The sequence below is a fragment of the Sinocyclocheilus anshuiensis genome, unplaced genomic scaffold, assembly GCF_001515605.1.
Source record: "Sinocyclocheilus anshuiensis isolate Anshui unplaced genomic scaffold, SAMN03320099.WGS_v1.1 scaffold1658, whole genome shotgun sequence".
Classification (NCBI taxonomy): domain Eukaryota; kingdom Metazoa; phylum Chordata; class Actinopteri; order Cypriniformes; family Cyprinidae; genus Sinocyclocheilus; species Sinocyclocheilus anshuiensis.
The window spans coordinates 75,375-82,612 of record NW_015547302.1 but is presented as its reverse complement, the minus strand read 5'-3'; the positions used below and the strand labels follow the sequence as shown (position 1 = coordinate 82,612).

The window sequence follows — 7,238 nt, the reverse complement described above, 5'->3', positions numbered from 1 at the left end:
ACTAAACCACTGTCGACAAAACTGTCATGTTTTGTTATGTTGGGAAAGCTGTTTTACAGATTGCGCTCTTGAAGTGTTGCCATGTTAACGTATTCTTTGTTTGGGTTTACAAGGCCATACAGTTTATGGAATTAATAAAGTAGGCCGGTTCAGGTCGTGAACATTTTGGTCTTATTTCCAAGATAAAGTATTTGGATTTATTTACATTTATTATGGGCTTGTTCTTGTTTGCTGTCTTTTCTGGCAAGATCTGGCAACACGAATGAGTCAAGAAGACATTTTAAATATGTCATTAATAACTAGTTATTTAGTTTAGTACGCACTGCATTCGATTTTTGTAAATGCGGTTGTCACTACCTGAATTTTTCAGGACTTAATTCTGTTGTGGTGGTCACTCCCATAAATGACTGAACTCTGTGTGTACAGAACAGATTTAAGCACTAAAAGGTGAACTGACAACCAAATGTAGCTGCAGTGTGTATGTAACCCTTATGTTCCAATTGCTAGCATTGACCTTTGAAAAACATCCATCCAATAGCACAGCAAGACTGAGCTCTACTATTTGTTGAAATGATTTGTCATCACTATAGACACATTTCCCCTTAGAGTATAAAACATGCATATTTTATGTTGGACTTTATACATAAAGTATTTGTTGTGGGATCATGTGCATGTTAATACGGCTTGGTGTGTTGTGGAGCTCTTATTACCATAGAAGTGACACTGTTCTCATGTTTAATAGGCAGTTTATCTTCTCTCTTGGCACTTCTGAAAACTTAGTTGATCTGTGTAATTAAGACCATTAATTTTTTGTGTAAATTTGTAAGTGTAGTTAAATCAGCCTCATCTTCTTGTTATGCTGTCTGCTCATTATGCCATTGAGAGTGAGTCCTTCCCATTTCAAAGCTCAAAGATTTTAATGAACATGCCCAGAGATGTAAAGTAAACGGCAGAAGCGGCTGTTTGTAGTCATCTTGAAATTATTTCAGATGGTGTGTGTATAGTGAACATGCCACCTTGTGTATCTGTATATGCTTTAAATATTGCATCTCACACTCTCATACTCTAGCATAATGTAACCGCTGTGTGTACCTGTCTGTAGTGGCCCAGTTAATGTTTGGTGCCTAGAGGTTTTCGTATCACTAGGACAGTAAAAATGCAGCATGGCTTGGCAGAAACAGGTAAATCACTCATGTGAGTAATTGTGGGAGTAGTTATGATAAGGATAAAGGGCTTTAGTGAGGATCTGGCAGCGTGTCCTTTACTGTCTGCTGTGTGCGAGTGAATGTGTGTGTGCTCGCAGGTCTTCACCTCCTCTCTCCCTGAGATGGGATTTTCATGGATGGGTGAGCTTGGCTGAGGCTGAAAATACATAAGAAGGCTCGTTTTTCTCTTCAGTTTGTTGCAGGCACTTTGGTAGCTGAATTAAGTCGCTGTTTTGGGCTTTGTGGATTCAGGCCAGCCTCCTACTGTATCTGAATGTCGACAACTTTTAGATGAGATGTTCGTAATGATTTAGCCAGCGTAGAACCAAAAAGGCTGCATAGTCCAGATTTAATTTAGAAATAACTTTCACTATGTGAAAAAGAAATACAGTACAGGCAAACTTCAGCCAGAATTGTGATCGCTCTAGTGGATATGGCTGGTCACTAATGTCTGCTGAGAGCTCATCAGATGTACCCAGGTCTCGGACATCACCCATTAAACCACATCAGTGTTTTAACAAGGCTGCCTGCTGGTGATTTGTCACAATGTGTATAGCCAGCCTGACAAACAGCACTATGGGCAGACATAGCTGAACACTGCTGTGTAGTATGTCTAGTCTGAGGATTGAGGGCTAATATTGAAAAATAGAAAGTGTCTCAGTATTTCTTATGGTCATATACTAGCAGCATTCAAAGGCAGTGACGGCAGACAGTTTGTCCATACATGTGGCTGGTTCACACGATTAATGTATTCCTAATAACACATTATGCTCCTAATATGAGCTCACTTTGTTGTCTGCCCTTTTACAGACAATATTACTGCTTTCTAATACATCAAAAAGTTGAACAAGAACATAATCAGGTGAAAGAGAGATGCTGATATGATGTTGTTTGTGCTCCTTAATTTAGACAACATAATCCTTTTGCTCAGCAAAGACCAGGTTTTTGCAATTAATCAAGCATTGATTTTTCAAAGAGCAATGCATGGAAAAGAAGGTATGTAATGTAGTTTTAAATAGATGGCACTGATTAATTGTCCATTCACAACAACACAATAAAAGACCACAAAGCATTGTATGCAGCAAATTGTGGACAGGATTGTGGATTATTTAATTTAAACACGGATTTTTGGACAGAAAAAAAGGTCTGTCAAAAATGAATGCTTAATGGCCAAAGTTTGTAAAGCTACAGTTGAAATAGGACTTATACAAATCAGTTTAAACTTACAATAAATCTATCAAACTGCTATGAGATGCCCGTTAATATAAAAAAGTTTTAAAGGTCCATTACTTTTGCACTTTGGCTAAAGTGCCATTATGTCTGTCGTCAATGTGCTTTATTTTTCTAAAATAAAAATATGAAGGTCGATATTTTCTGTTTGATTAGCTGTTAAGCATACAACCTGTCATCCACAAGATCTAAAGCAGAGTCACATGCACATTCATAGTAATGGATGCCAGGTCTAAAAGGTTTAAGATGTGGTTCTCTTTATTATGCCCTCAAGAGATGTTCAGTCACTCACAGTCAGTTGTGCCAAGAATCATTTTCTTACTTCTCACAACTATCACGCTTAAGTGTAATTGATTGCCACTGAATGGTAGCATATGATTTAGTCAACATTATGCTGGTTCAGATGGCTTTTGCTATTATGCTTCAATCCATGTTTCTTTTATTTCTTTTTAAGATAATAGCAAGGTCTGTTTCTTGCAATGTAGAAGTACTCTCAGTTAGGTGGTAATTGTGACTTAGAGTTGGGCCTTGTTCCAGGTAATCATTTGTTCCTAGTTTGACATCCGTTTAAGAAAATTGATGGTTTATTTTGAGTCATTGATTTATTGATGTGGTGGTTTCAAAGATTTAATGTGGTGATTCTGTCTCTTAGATGAGATAAACTAATTAATTGGAGAGTTAGTGAGTGGAATATCAGCCTGTGAAACTCTTTTTATCCACATTAATTCATTGTATGTCTGTGGTAATTCAGCTTGGCTTTTCTAACAGCTGTCTAGTATTTGCTTGTGGGCCTTGTGCATACATTTCTGTCGTTTGTACTTTAAGCCTTGTATGCTTGTCTCTTCTTAATCCATAATGTTTTAGAAGCTACATCTAAATAAGTTGTCTAGCAGGGTTCTCAACATATGTTCTCATTGGCCATTACATTGCTTTATAATATTCAATAATAAACATGGTATATGAATTTCCCAAAACCCATGTTTCTCTCAAAATGTAGTCACTTATTAGTCACTTAAATTTAGTTTTTCTGCGAAAAACACAGACAGAAACATAGAAGAACCAGATTTTCACAGACTTTCACAGACAAATTTTAAATTAAATTAATCAAAATTTGGGCTCCACATTAATCAGATTCAATCATGATATGGCATAGTAAATTTTTAGAATGCAATGTGATTAAATTATATTAAATAGAAATTTGATGCAGGGAAAATTCTAAATGTCATGGCCTATAACAAACAAATGACCAATATTAAAATTCTATGCTATTTTGTCTAAATAAATAAAAAATAAAACACCAAGAAAAAACTAATTTAAATGCTACAGCTAAATTTAGGTATTAATTAATTAGCATGCACAATTAAGTATACAACATCACTGGTACTGATATATCACTCAACCCTAAAAAATAATGCTAATAATTAGGGCTGTGCGATATTGAAGAAAAATGCGATATGCGATACCTTGTTAAATAATGCAATATTCCATATGCGATACGATATTGACTTGTGTGTGTAAAATTAATAAAAATTATATTTAAAAATATTTAAAAATGAAAATTATATAACCATTAGACCTATGTTTCACTTTCACATTATTTCTTGGAAAAGAAAGCATCACTACAGCTTCTGAAAGTGACCAGCAGTGTTTTAGCATTACATAAAAAGTAATGTCACAAATCAGAAAATGTAATTTTAACATCAATGTGAACAAACAAAAAATGAATGCCACTTATTTTATATCAATGTAACTTTGCTTTGTTTATTACTTAAAGTGCACTTACTACATATACTACAGCAAAAACTATAGCCTAAGAAAGTCAAACAAAACAAAACAAAAAGAACAAATACACAAATTACAAGCATAGTTAAAATAAACAGTAGTATTCAGGTACAAAAATGTAATAATTAATTGTAAAATAACACTGCATAGTGTTCACTGTATGAATTAAATTATGATTAATCTTTGTTAAAGCTGTGTTTTTGATTAACATTAGTGACATATTCAGCAGCAGGTATTTATATGCTGCTGTCCCTTTAAGACTGACTGCACGGATCCAGTATGATGATACACATCCGATTTCTTTCTCAGCTGTTTACATTCATTTAAAACATAACTGACTGCGTTTACGATAATGATTGTCAAGACGGGTATTTTGACATAATTCTGTGTATGTGTCTGTTCAAACACAAGGAGATGCGAAAGACGAATCAACTCGGTGTTCGCGGGGTTGGAAACACGTCTCTGTGTGTGCGCGTGTGCGCTTTGGGTGTGTACGCACAGAAAACTGAAGAGATCACATGCTGTCCGAGGTGCGGCTTGTGCGCGCGCTTCAGGTGTGAGTCAGACAGCAAGATGAGACAGCAAAGAGTTGTTTTCTTTTTTTAACGTCAAGCAATTCTCTGCTATATGCGTCGACCTAAAACTTTGACCTTTTGCAACATTTTGATTGAAGTAGCCTATTATTAAAATGATTCAGATATCGCATGCCGCTGCGATATGCATATCACGATATTTACATTTGCGATATTTTGATAATTTTCGATATATTGTGCAACCCTACTAATAATGTTAAGTGGCATGTTGTTAACTCTTTTTATTATAAAATTAAATGACACCACATAGATTCCAGAAACAGAATACAGAAAATTAAAATGTAATTTGGGTAAAAAATAAAAGAGATTTCATAGGACTCTACTCACCTTAATGTCATTTGTATGAGCCACTTTACACCTGCAATTAGCATCCATTAACATCTGCTTTCTCAGTGTACTTGATTAAAATGAGCTTTTATGAACGAAGGAAACTAACTGAATTGTGAAGGAAAATATTTTTTTGCAAACTAACCGAATTGTGTGCTATCCATTTACATTTATGAAACCGAAGTAAAGGTAATCGATTTGGGATTAATCTTTTTTTCCTAGCATTAACATAGCATTGCTGAAACTAGGCTGGGGATTTCCATCTCCCAGCATTCTTTGTAAGGAACTGAATGGGGAGAATTATTGTTGAAATTAAGTGCTATTTTATGTGTATTTTAGCAATATGAGAAAAGGGAGAGTTTAGTTTTTCTGTTTAGTGTTTTGTTATGTTGGGATTTAGAAGAGTTGTTGGTTGATGTTTTGTGGGATTACCACTGTGGTGAAGAGTGGAGCCTATGCTTAGGTTGTGGAGTGTGCTGTATGCCACTGAAAATCAGTTACTGTGCAAGAACCAATGGAGGCCTTTCTTTCTTCCTTCCTTCCTTCCTTCCTTCTCTTTTTACAATTTTGCCCTTGTGCTTTATATTGACACCATGTCACATAAGGTAAATAAAAGTTTAATTTAGCATGCTAACATGTGCTAATGCTTGCAAGTAGGGATGGAACGATTACCAGTTTGACGATAAATCATGATGAAATTCCCCACGGTTAGTATTACCGTTTCATATTTTAATTATTAAAACCGTATTCGATTACCGTGATTTGAACAACTGAGGATAAATAAATACTGCCCAGCATAAAGCAAAGTTTTAAGTAACAGTGTCACGTGCGCACAGAACGCAGAGTAGTTTCGTTTTATGTGTGAAAATATGGCAGAAAAGCTGGGAGGTTTTAAAAGTGCTAAGGGAATTATACAAATTAATTAATTATATGAATGAAACTCTGAAGGTTTTGACTGTCTTCAGAAAAGATTTGATGCAGGGCTCCAGACTGCGACCAAATGTTCACATTTTGCGACCATTTTTTCTGCCGGTGCGACTAATTTTTGTTAAACTGGTACGACCACCGCGTTGTCCAACTCATAAGCGCTGCCATTTCTGTTGCATATGAAACATTAAACGGCAAATGAAACGAAAGTGAAACTAAACCACTCTACGTTTCAGCTGCGCAGCGTGGACCATTTATCAGCTCGGACCGCAACGCAAACAAACTTGTCCGAGCTCAGAACAGCTTTACTCGGGAGCCAAAATTGATTTCGCAACACTGTTACTGCACAGATGCAACAATGCTGCGAGATCCAGTGAGAAGCGTTTGAATTCGCCACACAATGATAAGGTTGCTGCGAGATCTAGTGAGAATCATTCAAATTCTGCACAGAATTCTCTGTTATAAACAGCACTGACATACGTCAGAAAACCAGAAGCGGTAACGCTAACTGTAACCATGGTGTTGTGGTAGAAATAGTCGAATGCATTACAGCATTAATTTCACGGTTTGTACAACCTTTTGAGAGAGAAATTCAAGCACTTTTCAATGACTTTCAAGCATTTCACACAACTATTTCCAGCACTTTAAAGCTCTAAAATTATCCAGTTTGAATGTTATTATTAATGGGATGACCAAAATATACTTTGTGGTAAACAAACACTTATGTAAAATTAAAAAAAGACATCAAATCACAATTATAACCAGTAGACGGCAGCAGAGGAGCACTTATTGGCTTATTAGTAGAGCCCGACCGATATATCGTTTTGCCGATATTATCGGCCGATATGAGCCTGTCGCTGATATATCGGTATTGGCGAATATGCTGCCGATATGAAATTTTTTTTTTACAGAACATATAATGCAGATAAAATGCTTGAAATGGTGTAATTACTTAGTTTGTCCAGCAGAGCGCGCTCCATTGTTTGCTACTGGCGACCTGGATGAAACACTTTAAAGCTTAAGTCTATGGAAAACCATTGAAACTTTGAACGACCATATCTACATAACGGCGTGGCGAATCTGCACCAAATTCGGGGGATCCCTTCAGCTCGAGGAACCCTCTCGAACGCGAATCGAGTGTACGTCTCGAGGCCCTCTTTCGAATGAGACCACC

At 36.2% G+C, this 7,238-nt stretch overlaps 1 long non-coding RNA gene across 1 annotated transcript in view; it reads right to left on the bottom strand.

Moving 5' to 3' along the window:
* Positions 1–4,121: 4,121 nt before the first annotated feature.
* The window catches only part of LOC107701701 (uncharacterized), a 12,134-nt gene continuing 9,017 nt past the window's right edge, over positions 4,122–7,238 (bottom strand). The window contains exon 3 of the long non-coding RNA XR_001635675.1: positions 4,122–4,217. This is a non-coding gene — a long non-coding RNA (uncharacterized LOC107701701). The remainder of the gene's footprint in view (positions 4,218–7,238) is intronic.